Genomic DNA, 13,935 nt, shown 5'->3' on the forward strand with positions numbered 1-13,935 from the left:
GTGGTTCTTTTGGCTTAGGACAACAGAATTTTTATACCCCTTAAATTTTGATAAGAAATTTTTTTTTTGAGAGGCCCCAGGCCTGTACATGTGTTCCCGGGGACCCCGGGGGGGGGGGGGGGTTTTTGGGGCAGCCCATTTAACAAAAAGGCCCGGAAGGGGTTTTTCCCCTATTGTTCCCTTTTGGTGTTAGATTTTTGGGTAGGAGGGGATTTCCCCTTTTTGGCCCCAAAAAATCATTTAAGGGCGTCAAAATTCCGTTATATGGCGTCAAAAGGATAAAAACTTTTCGGGATTTGTAAAACTTGACAAGCATTTCCCCCCCTCCCAATTTGGTGTTCGAACAGAAACCCTTTTTTTAATCGAAATGATTCCCCCCCCCCCCCCCCCGACACCCCCCAACACCCACCCCCCCCCCCCCAACACCGACCTTGGAATATTCTATGACATTAGTCCAAGTTTGCTGATATTTGTTTTTGCAATCCACGGCATATATTTCCTTATTTTGGAGCTGCTTTCTACGATTTGAAACATGTTTGAAAACTTTTCTTTTATATTTGAAAACGACCGAAAAGTTATATGCGCACGGATGTCATCCATATAATCAAATCAACATGTCCTTATGTGGCTTATAAAAGGCATCTCATGATCATCTTTTCAGTGTGGATAATATAATAATTATTGGCGTGGCTACATTTCTCACTAGATGGTAAAATCAGTTCAAGGTAAACAAAGGAGATACGGAATGCATGCATGCATGAATGAATGAATGAATGAAGGAATGAATGAGTTTATTGCTCAACAATCGCACAAGGTACAATGTATGGCAACCAATAACAACTAATATCTATACAGACAATAGTACTAAGAGGCTACATACAAAACAATAACAAAACATTATCGATAACAGTACATTATGCGTCAATATGAACCATCGTAATATGGCTGGTTCACTACTTCCAGAAACTTCGAAATATTTCACTGTAATTTTGGTTTGATGTACATGTATGTAAGAGGGCGCGTTTAATTGTTTAAGTTAGAAACCGATTTACAAGTTAAAAATTAAAAGTCCTTCTCGTATCAGATGGTGCATAGGCCATGTAATATAACGCCATGTTGATTTGATTATATTGATGACATCCTATAAAAAAAGCCCAATTCCATATTTTGCAGCCCTTCTAATAAGATTAATAAACAATCAAGTGGACTACAAGTTGAAATCCCCCATCACTATTGTGAACTATTACTCTGCCGTGATAACTATTTCAGTTGTTTCATCTGTTTTGTCTTATGGTGTTAATCGTACATGTTAGTCCTATTACTTGACTTTTTTCTATTATTTTATTATGTTAAGTTTTAATGTACCTGTGTGTATATTTTGATGCCTAAATACGTAATTAAGCGCGCAAAAGCGCTTCTATGTATTTAACTATTGGTTGCAATTAATAAACTATCATTATTATTATTATGAAAATGGTCATACTATTATATTCTTAGGTCAAGATTATAGAATTCATAAAAGTTACACACTGCATTATATACATACATATCTAATGTAGTAACTAATCACTCTAAAGAAATCAGCAAGCTCTTTAACTTTCTTTCCTGTCTTTTTCTTTCCTGTCTTTTTTAACATATACCAAACGCTCAAATTTGTGCGAGGTGCGAGCCAACAGTTCGCTTCGAAGCCTGTTTGACAGGATTCTGCTTGACCATTGTCAGATAGCAATCTTAAATGTCTTGATAGGCTTCTGATCTCTTTCAGTTGTGAACAATGACTATCGTGGCCACATTCTTTATTTGATGGTAACATCATCTCCAAGCTAAACCATTGAGAAGCAGAATGCATCATGCGTTATTATAAACGATGGTGGTACGGCAAAGCACAATGGAAAAGGATGAAGAAAGACTGAATGCAGCTGCAGGACTTTCTAAAGACTGCAGATGCAGAACTCAGTAACTGATAATGATGATGATGATACGGCGGCTTCGAATTCAGTACTTCTTGAAACTTCGAAATATCTAACTGTATTGTCTTGATAGGCTTCTCATCTCTTCAGTGTGAATAACGACGAGGCAAGTTCCTAACTAGATGGTAATATCATCTCAAAGGTAACAAAAATTGAGAGGAAGAATGTATCATGCGTCGTCATTAACCATGATGATACGGCTTTACTACGTACCCACATACCAAATATTAGTACAATTCATCTAGGCAGATTATGGTGGGACGGTATTATATAACCACCAGGGGAAAAACAAGGTTCGACATCATTCCAGTCAGTCTCAAGGCAATAAGTTATAGAGATTAGGGGTGGGTACAGGTAAAGAAAAGTTTGGTACAGGTACGGTCCAGAGGACCGGGTCCAGGTCCGAACATGAACCTAGACCTAAATTGTTTGTGAATTGGCAATACAATTGGCACTTGGAATCATCAAAACAATGGTCAATATCGTTACAAAGGAATTTGTTTGCTGGAGGATCCTATCTTAACGAAAATAACGCTAACGATCTCTGTTAAGTTAGATCAGCCTTGACTGTAGAAACGTGATAAAAATGACTATCAACTCTCCCCTAGTTCGCTCTTTTTCTTGGAACAAATAAGCCTCAAAACACGTGAACGCCTGCCGCAGTAGTGCCGGTATAATCTGTTCATTTTCGAATTGGTTTAACATCTGGTCTACTGAATTATTTCAGGTCCGCCTTTTTTTTTACCTGTCCAAAAAGAAAAAAAAAAACGGTTTTGTACCGGTACATCGTACCCCTAATAGGAACACCATTCTACATTCAATCGCAATGTCTTACTTCTTTAATGTGGGATTTAATGACATTATGCAACATTACAACGCCCTTCCACACAGAGCGGGGACCATTGCATGCTACCTCCACAGGCTCCAGGACGCAGGAGTACAGTTTTAGGGTGGAACAGCCTCTAGCTCTCACCAGCTTGACACCCGCGGCCATACTAACCGGATGATATAGTGTTAAACCCAAGCAGGGAAATTTGGACAAATTTGTTGCGTGACTCACTTACGTTAGAAGGCCTAGTGCTCGTTTCGTGAATTTACGATGATAATGAGTTTGATACCAGTGGAAAGAAATTCACACACGCTTTTGAATTATATATATAATGCATTGAAATTGATGCAGAAACAACGGAAATATAATGTACTAAGCTTTTTGTGTCGAGTTTATCTCGCTTGACTGACCCCTTTAAATTGACATGCATTACAAAGACGGTATTGGAGCGCCTTCTGGCAGCAAGTGGCGGTACTTCAACCTGGTAATGACATTGCCTACACTGTACTGTAGCGACCTCTGGTGATAAGGTAAGATACTGTAGCAAGGCAACAACTGTCACGTACAGACCACTTGCCGTAGACTTCAGACATTTAACATTACAACCACAAAACAGATTTAAAGCAGAAAATGGTGTGTACGTGTAAGGGTATCATCTCGTCATTAACTTCGTGGTAAACTTACTTTTTGGTGATTCTCGCAATTACTAGTAATAAGATCAGAGGTGTAATGAAGTGGCTAGGCACTCGAACAGATTCCTTATTACCTACCTAAGCGTCCAGATCAGATACATGCCTCTTCCTTCTCCCATTACGACTTGTCGGACACCACCACCCTTTACTACTGTTTTAGCATCTTCTGACCGAGGATGTTATATATGTTAACAACGTTTCAACAACACCCTAGACTTTTACTTGTCGGTCATCTCACGTGGCGCTTTTTACATACAAATAGAAAATTCCATGAGACGGTATGCATGCTTATACTGTTTTCATTTTCCGCTAGGTGGCGTCATTAGACCACTCGACAGTATGGTATTCATACAAATGATGTGATATGTTACCTATGATCAAACGTGCGTATATGTTCAAGTCCGTATGAGCTCCGTATGGAATTCGTAGCCTATATCAAGCTTCACAGGTCCCTGGAAAAACAGTAGAAATTTGATAAATATATACCCATAATATGCATGAGGTGTTAGCTGTCTGAGGAGTATGGTTTGCGACAAGTTAACTCCTCTGGCATTTTATCTGGCTAGACTTGAATATATACGCACGTGTGAACCCACATTAGAGCGAGTATGAATGACAGCAGGATCAAAGTGAAGCCGAAGTGTAAACGAAGAAGAAAGTGCATGTACTGGATGAGAAACGAGCGAATGGTTATGCGGGATAAAGTATAGGTGTAAGAAGTTTCTCTACGTAGTTTTATTATACGTAGTTGAAAACATTCAATGAGATTTATATCAGAGAACCATATTTGAACATTACAAATTTTGAAAACCGTAGAACCATACGTATATTCCGTATTAGCTCTCAACTGTTGAAGAGGCTGCCCACCCGTTTTGAGATGAATAAATAGATTTAAAAAAAAGATCTCTTACATGTTGAATCTGGCAGCCATGACCATATCCATCTACAAGATAGACTATGCACATTTTTAGAAACTCGCGTATTGAAGATGAATTTTTTTACTAGACTGTGTAGTGTATGAAAACGAACGTCAATCTCTGTTAAAATTAATTCAGCTATATCAGAGTTGTAAGACATCATCAAAGCAGAATAGCACTTTAGAAGTTTCTTTGCGTTAGTGTTGCGGTCTCACCCCCGTACGAGCCAGTACGGGCGACGCACGTGCCCTGTACAGCCATCTTACACTATGCGAGTGAGTAAGGAAAGCGCACGTAAGCAGCACGTGTAAGTACGGCTTGCATACGGTAACGTGGCAATCGCACAGGGATCGTTCGTTGTAAGCACGTAAAACTCACCGTGTCACTTGCGCAACAAACGATGCACGCAACCACTTACGGCCAGGCTTGGCGTGCAGACCACATATTTACAACGTGCGTTTAGACGTATTCTCTCCCTGCTCTTGCCATTCCTTCCCCACGTTTGCAGAAAATCGTGGCGGACGTGGCCTCCCCCCAAAATAACGCACGGACAAAAAACACACACGGCGGTTTGTGACCTAGACTTTACTAATTCTCATGCGGTCATTGTTTTCTCCAACAGAATTTCTTCTTCACCATAAGCTAATCGTTTATAAATTTAAGCCAGTCGATCACCTTTTCTCTATGGAGCGGTCTTCCTTCGGCAACCGGACGAGCCTCGCAGGCTTGGTCGCTCTCCTTTGACCTTCCTTCCTGGTTGTGACGTTATCTTAAAAACGGCTGTCGAAACTAGTCGAAGTGGCACAAACCTTTGTACCTGAACGATTCGCTATAAAACTCCCTTAGTCAAACAGATTACGTCATGACAATACTGTCTCATGATCGACTGAAGTCATGCGGTTATGGCTTCTCAGAAATGGCTTATTACTTTATCAAATTTCCCCAAGGGGAATTTTTGAGCTATTGTTAGCAATTATGGAAAAAACCTAGGATAGTCTTGAACGGCACTAATACAATAGCTTTAGTATGTTAGTATGGTTTCTTTAAGTGTTGGAAACCGTTTTTCAGGTCAGGCTAAATTTATTAATTACTGCTGCGGAACAAATCACTGACAGTTAATCACCGATGTACCATTATACCCCTCCAGTGAATGGATTGGTCTTTTAAACTTCTAAGTTAATGCCGTTGCTATCCAGCATTATAACCCAAACAAAGGTTCTGCTCTGGTTGTTGACGCATTTTGGGCATTTGTGTTGTCAAGAAGAAGACGGGACAAAATAGATAGCCCGACAAAAACGCCTAAGTACACGTAAAAACAGCCGGAGCCGAACCTCTGCTTGGAGAGTAAACAAACTGAGAGTTCACTAGGGAACTTCTTGTGCTATTATTGGAACTCGGGTCTAATGACAACATAATAACAAAAACACGAGGGATTGTATGTTTGCGAGTTGTTTTTGGTCTTGAAATGTGTTCATTTGGTACCTTGATGTGTTTTGGTGTATAATATCTTCATTATGTGGAAAATCTCACTCCGGTCAAGTGGAATTAATTCTGTGCAAGGTAGCTGCTTAGACAGCGAATTATTACTCAGTACCACACCACCCAGTAAATATTTGCACATTTAATCACCTGACACGTTATAAATCAATTTTTAAAAAGTCCCTTTTCAAAGTCCACTGTCTTTCTGGGGAACTTTTTGTCTGGCTATTGTTAGAATCATTGCAAGACGTCATTAGACAAAACCACTTGCAACGGCGTGTTTCTTGTTTCTATGTTATTTTATTATGTTTACTTGGTTTGCTTTGTTTTCATTGCTTGACGTGTTATTGTGATTTCTTGACATTAGAAGAAACTCTCTCCAGATCAAATTGACTAACTGCAACTAAAGTCTGACAATGAATGATTTATCTTTGTATTCACATACCCCCTGTAGTCAACGAATGGTCTAGTCGAAAAAAAGTTTATTAGTTCCTACAGTTGGGCTATCAGGCGCAGTTGAGATTTCGCCATGGCTTCGACAGTACAGGAACGGACGACGGACGACGAAGGAGCCCCGGACAGCCAGTCTGGCCAACTGCACATCCAGCCGCGTGTTGTTAACGACGAAGAGGACGCCGAAGATGCTTGCACTTGGCGTCGGATGTTTAAGTTGGTTTTGGCTCTCGTGATGATGGTCGTCATGCTGGCTTGCATGGTGTTCAGTACTCTCTTCACCTTCGCTCTGGCCAAGGATCTGAAGAACGAAGTCATCAGTACTAGTGTTGGAAACGGAACGACTCTAGACCACTCGGCCGACGCTGACTTCGTGGCTCTGTGGCTGATACTTTTCCTCCCTCCTGCATTCGGCCTCGTATTGGCCATGAAGGACAAAAGCGTCAGCAGTGGTCAGCCGTGGCCAAACATGAAGTCACTTGTATGGGTGAGTAATTGTTCTGATTAACCCTATTTTGCCCGTCTTTTGAGACCTGCGCCAACTTTCGTTTCGCACATCGCCAGAACGGCTAAAGCTGTTAGTTTGTTGACAGGCATTTTTTTTACGAAAATTTCAAATTTCGGTTCTAACAATGTATTTTCACATTTATTTGCTATGTTACTGCTATTTTTCTACATAACTATCACTTAGAATTTGTACGTACCTGTTATTTTTTTATCTAAAAAGATTAACATGAACGTTTGTAGTCTATTTTCATTGTTTTTGCCATTATTTGCTGAAGAAATGTAATTTTTAAAATTCAAGGTGGTGGATTTAAGATGGTGCATTTGAGACTGTTACCTTAGATATGCATGGCATCATTTTGACGTCATTGATGTTGCTATTGGCAACACAAGACGTAACAAACATTATCATTCTGCTATTAACACTTGCTATTACATTTGTGTTGCATACCTTGAAGTTTCCTGGGAATACCCTTTTTTTCCGTTGTTCCGGCAAATACACTCAAATTTATGACGACATGATTATGTCATATTACGCTATGATAACGTCAAATTTCTAAAAATCTGCATTATATGCCTATAATTCTCTGCAGATTTGGTGTTCATATACACGAATTACAGGATTTAGACGGAGCGGACCTCAAAAGCCCCCCGGCCCCCGGCCCAGATTTTTAAAAAAAGCCCGGTCTGAATCAGGGTCAACAGTTGGCCTATGTACCGCATTGTACTGCATTGCTTGTAATTTAGTTGGTTTGTGAAGATGAATGAAAATTCCGAAGTGCAAGTTTTTTTTTGTTTTATACCGGTCAAATTAGAAGTACAGATTGAACTGCATGTATGTCTTGTGAAAGTTAAAGTTATTTAAAAATGACCTCGAATCGAATTGCGACCTGAGGGGTACGGGTCAATTTGGTCTGTACGTCAAGATTAAAAACACATTTCTTTAAGATAGCGAAAATGCGACGAAGGAAATTTTCATCAAAAATTTAAACAAATTGACTTCGTTGATTTCCGGTCATGAGGAACACAGCTTTGATCAAAGTTCAACCTTGCTATTGCCACTTACCAACTGATTTCCAAAAGGATGTCGTTTGGAAAGTAATGACCATAATGCGTTGAAATTGTCTAAATATTGATATTGGGTTTCATAGTAAGTAATCATGCACCGAAATTTGGCTACTTTTTCCATTTGTTTTACCGGCGACGGTCTCGTTTTCTTGCAGTGGTGGCATGACCAGGAGCGATTGTCCATTTCGGCATAGGGGAGGAGGGGAGGGGGGGGGGGGTTGTGGCGGGCTCTACCAACTCTAGGTTGAACTTTAGACCTCTTGTGATTATACTATGTAAATGTAAACAGTTCAATAACATGGGCAAACATCATCAGTCATTGTTCAAACTAGGGTGGTAACCTCATATACCGCCGCTCTGCCAATTTAACATAGTCCTAGATGAACTTCATAGTTCAAGAACTAATCTTTTGACGTATTGTTGTCTTCCAAGGCGTTTATTTACATTTTGTATGGCATGTTAAGACTCACACAAATCCAACTTAAGTACCGGTTGCAGTTATAATGTAGATTACAACGCGCTCTCGCCGTCGCTAATTTCCGTGTCATTACATAAACGGTCGTCGCTTTTTAAAACGATGGTCGTCTTTTTAACCCTATTCCGACCGGGGGGAGGGCTTCGGAGGCTTGCGCTAAATTTCATGTCTCATAACGTCAGAACGGCTTACGTTAGAGCCACCGAATTTCGTGAGTTTTCCTGAAAGTTAGTTAGCAACAATTTCAAAAAGTTTGGCTAATTTTCCATATTTTTGGTTGCCATGGCAACCGTTTGTTGCAGGCATTTTTGACGAAATTCGCAAATTTCAGTTGTAACAATGTATTTTAATGTTTATGTAAATGTAAATATCTTTTATATTTACATATCAATAAATTATGCTAACTTGATGACGTAATTCGTCAAAATCCAAAATCGCGGACCCTATGACCAGATCAAGAATAACTAGCCTATAATGCCTTAAAATTCGTTACTACCTGTTATTTTTCATCAAAAAAAACGTTCAAATGAAGGTTTTTAGTCTATTTCCATGGTATTTTGCGATTATTTGCTGAAAAAAATGTGCTATTGAAAATTCAATGTGGTGGATATACGAGGGATGAGCCCAACTGGTATTATTAGATATGCTTGACGTCATTTTATGACTTTAAGAATTACAGGACTCAGAAAGGGAGGACCTCACACCCCCAGGGATGAGCGGTCTTAATATGGTTACGTAAACTACTTTTAGCACGCAACGTCTTTAGATGTTCCATCACATACGTTTTTGGTGCTTGTCAGTCTCTGTCCCCAAAAGTTATCAAACGCCCGGGTATGTATAGATCGTTTTTCACGTGACGTCACAGTCACATTTGACCGTTCGAACTGCTCGATCTCCACACGACTGTGTGTTGCACATGGTGGACCAGTCCGTGAAAAGAAGGTTTTTTTTTCAATCGAATGAGTTGAAACTTGGCACAAAGGTCAAAGCATCTATTCTCTTGAGATTGAAATATCTCAATTTGTTGTTCACGTTTTTATGAGTGACTGAGTTGAGTTTATGATGACCACACCCTTATAATCCTGTCGGAAGAAAATAGAGGTTCAGTTAACGTGCAATTGATAATGTCCCTGACTCATTTGTATACATTGTAAGAAACTGAAACTACACATATATCAAGTTGCATTTCTCAATAAGCCACATGCCTATTTTCATCTTTTAAATCCGATCATTTATTCATTTTTTTTGTTTGTTCCTGGGGTGAAAGTGCGGTATGATAGCGGTCGTCAGGGTCGTGGATTAGGGGTGGACTGCTTAAATTTTCCGTAACTGAAATTTGTTCATTAACTGACAGAAATCAAACTTAGCGCACTTCTTGGTCTTGAAACAGTTAATGATTGTGCTAAGTTTTGTATCATTTGGATGATGGAAAAGCAGTCTACAAAAACTGTTCAAAAACAGTCAACAAATCACGTAACCGGCTATTAATCAAACTGTCTGCAATATAGTAACTCACTCCATTCTAGCAGCTGTAAAAGATGAACCATTGAGAGTTCAGACATGAAATTTGGCATGTTACCTATGGACACATTTGCTATTAAACAGATGAAATTCCAATTTCCTACAATAGTTTTAAAAGGGTCAGATCTAGAGGAACTGATGTCCTGACAAGCTCCCAAGGGTGTGAAATCAAATCAGTTGCCCATAATTACACAGACATAAGAATATGAACAACAAATTGGGGCATTCCAATCTCAAGAAGATTATATGCTTGCACTTTTGTGCCAAATTTCAACTCTTTCGATAAAAAAATGAGCCTGTAAGTGTTATAAAACCAATGGCATTACGTTTTGAAGGCCCCTCCTATAATACTTTTCGTTCCCAAAAGCTGTTCGGTCGGGCCCCGGTTTGGAAATGTGACCATATTGAGAAGTCTTGTTTCCGGTCTCCACAGATCGCTGTTGCAAGTGTTGCCGAGGTGGCCGGGCTGTTGCTGTTCACCTTTCACGTGCTGCCAGACGACCACGTTGACATCACAACCGCTGTTGTTCTGATGAACGGGGTTCTCGTTGGTCATGTTATACCAGGGCGCTTCAAGCTTAAGCAGCTGTGGCCTATCGTGTCTGCTAGTCTCTGTATTGTTTCTGGTGTGGTCTATCAAGTAGTGTCGCTTGTCGATCATTCTCCACTTCCGACAGTTTCTCCACTACCCACAGTTTCCCCCTTTACTACAGTTTCTCCACAACCCACAGCATCTCCACTACCCAAAGATTCCCCACTGCTTTGGAAGATTCCCTTGTCCCTTTGTCTTCTGACCTTCGCCTGGTTCCCTAAAGTCCAAGAGAGTCAAATGACAGCAAACATATCCTCTCCAAACCAGCGTAGACGTCAACGACAACGTGGTCGTCGACAAATCTCTGAGAGTATGAATTCTTCACAGTCATATCAAAAGCAGAATAACCCGGAGCAAGGCAACGAGGACGTCATCGTTCGAGGAGAGTCCAAAACCGCTCATTTGGGGGCCACGATTGTAAAGAACTCTGTCAGCATGATCTGTCTAGTCATAGCGTTATTTGTGATGCCGTTTGATACATCTATTGGCCTTAGTTCAGGAGTTTCTGTGAGCGATGGATTCAACTACCTATACCTAAGGACGGACGACGCAATGCTTTCTATATTCCCTGCTTTCGGTGTGTACGTTCTTGGGATAACCGCCTGTGCCATGTGCATGCAGTTCTGTTTTCTCTTTTCTCTGTGGGTTGCCCCCGTTTTGACGCTTGTCTTCGCCGTCTTCTTGGACATGTGTCCATGGTTTGACAACGACTTGTGGTGCAAGGAGGGAAGACAGGCTGTTTTCGGGGACTACGACTATTTGACAGTCGGTGCGGTCGTCGTTGGACAACTTATCTGTAACGTCTACAACTATATCGAGACAGCGCCAGAAATCCACGAAAAGGTGTCAAACGTAAGTAATTTCCGTTAATGTAACGATGCGCTCATTCAACGTTTTCGGATTGAGTGATTTGAACCTGTATAACGTGTACATAATAAGGATCGAATCATTATGTACTTATATAAATACTACTAGTAGTATACTCAGTAACAGTTTTTTTGGAATGGTCTGTTATACAACGTATTGAGAGGTAGCACTTCTGGTCATAGCTATGTTGCTGCATCTACTACGTTACCTCAGATAAACTAAAGAAGTTCAGTCCTAAGCACCCTCTGATCTGTCTGTATCTAGATGTTCTGGTACCCCAACCACACCGGAGTGTTGACCGGCCAACACATGCTGCTCAACAGGACTAAGATCCCTGAACATCCGGCCCAACCCCCGCCTGAAGCAACAGATCTGCGTGGACGTGTGATGATCTGTACCACTATGTACCGTGAGGTATGTAGACATTTACTAGTATTTCCGGCAATCGTTACCTCTGTAAAAAAAGTAGGTATTGTAATTAGTTGGTGTGTTTGTTTGTGCGTTTTTTTTTTAGTCATGTGTTCAGCAGTGGCCATTTCAATGCTAGGCACCTTGGGTACACTAACAGGAAGTTGGGGCAAAGGTGTCAGAAAGGTCCGAAAAAAGTGACAGGAAATGGAATTTGCCAGAGTCCAGAGTTTTTCCCCAGGCGTATAATGCAGCGTTTTATCCATAGTGTGCGTAAGCCAGCTTTGGATTATTACATTCGTTATTTTTTCGGTTCTAACTTGACGTTGTGTCTCTATATGTAGGCCAACATCACATAACTATAGTAGCTGTGGATGGACTTTCATGATGTTGAGCATTTAAGTAGCAGCTGAAGAAATGAAGGACCTGTTCAAAAATGATTCACCTGGCACTTTCCGTCGACACTGTAGCGGGGCGAGTGTGTATGTGTTTGCTGACAAGATATCTCGAGACGTTGTGTATGATTTTTGATAGTCATGTAGGGGCTAGGAAAAGGAGGATCAAGTTCGATAATGGGCCTCCTACCAGCGAGTTACGGTACTGCAGCGGAGGTTCAAAGATGGAGGTACAATTTTTCTCATGTGCCAGGTTCATGATTTCTGAGTAGTGGATCTTTAGGCAAGGAAAAAGTCGTGAACCCCCCCCCCCCCTTGCGGCTTGTTTTCAACTGCAGTGGGCGATTTTGTTGCTAAGGAAAGTAATAAGTCAAGCAGGGGTTGATGGATGTGCATTATTTTTGTATGTATATACCTTAGGTGATGATTAAAATCCTGAAGTGTATTTTATGAAAATCTGAGCTTCATTTACATGATTAATGAGGAAAATGTGTAATTCCATAAATCGACCTCTTTTCTTGTACACTCAGGACTTTGCCTGCACGCCGGCAGTGCACCATACTTGTATAGTATAGTTGATGACAGGTTTGTGATAGCAAGTTTGTGAGTATTCTTTTTTAAGTTTGTGTTTGTGACTTTAAGGTCATGGGCTATACAAATACAACTCAAAACATAACCTTCTTGGCAAAGGTAAAAATAGAATAACGGACATTGTTCTTAATGTGCATCTGTCATTGTACCGTGTTAAATAATCATGACCTCACTACTTCACTTGAAAAAAAAAAACACCAAACAGCTGTATTTGTTGATCTGACCTACATTACTTATAGAGCAAGGGGAGACAGTGTCCCCGATCATGAATAGAGGTAGATACGAGGGGCGTGCAATAAGAAATGGTCCTGACCCACTTCCAGTTGTCTGATCTAAATGAAATTTTGTATGTGTAATAATTCATATCTCTATGGGTTATGTTGCAAAAGACAGCTCTGAACTAATTGTGGTTTCTGATTTACTGGTGTTTGAACTTAGTCAGGTGCGAAATGGACCAGGTGTGAAATGGAACCAGTTGAGTGTCGCGCAGTGATCCGGTTTTTGTATTTGAAAGGACGCACACCAAAGAAGACTTTTGATGAAATAAATGAAACTTATGGTGATGATGCCCCATCATATGACCTTGTAAAACGCTGGCATCCTGAATTCAAACGTGGCTGGAAGTCTGTGGAAACAGCTTCCAGACCTGGTCGTCCCTCTTGTGCCATTGATGAGGCATCAGTTGGAGGACCAACCTGGGGTGTCCTACAAAATCGGTGTCCAGAGCTGCATCAAACGATGGGAGAAATGCATAACTCTGGGTGATTCCTATGAAGAGAAAGACTAATAACTGTGCCAAGTTTCATTAATCTCCTGCTATGGGAAATGGGTCAGGACCATTACTAATTGCACGCCCCTCGTAGAAGATTACCCAATCTACTCATTATCTACGTAAGTGACACCTTCCTTTGCATATATAAAGATATCATTATGTATAATCTAAGGTACCTGTATCCAAAAAAATATAAATATCCACCAACCCCTGCACGAGTTATCCTCCTCTTAAGTTACGAACAAAAAGGCCCACAGCAGTTCAAAACAAGCCACCAGGGGGCCCAAACTTGCACGACTTCCTCCCTGCCCAAAGACGTATCCACTGCACAAAAACGTGTACCTGGCACTTGAGGAAAATTTTATCACCAAACCTTGAACCTCCGCTGTAGTACCTTAACTT

Source organism: Branchiostoma floridae, chromosome 3, assembly GCF_000003815.2.
Source record: "Branchiostoma floridae strain S238N-H82 chromosome 3, Bfl_VNyyK, whole genome shotgun sequence".
Classification (NCBI taxonomy): Eukaryota; Metazoa; Chordata; class Leptocardii; order Amphioxiformes; family Branchiostomatidae; genus Branchiostoma; species Branchiostoma floridae.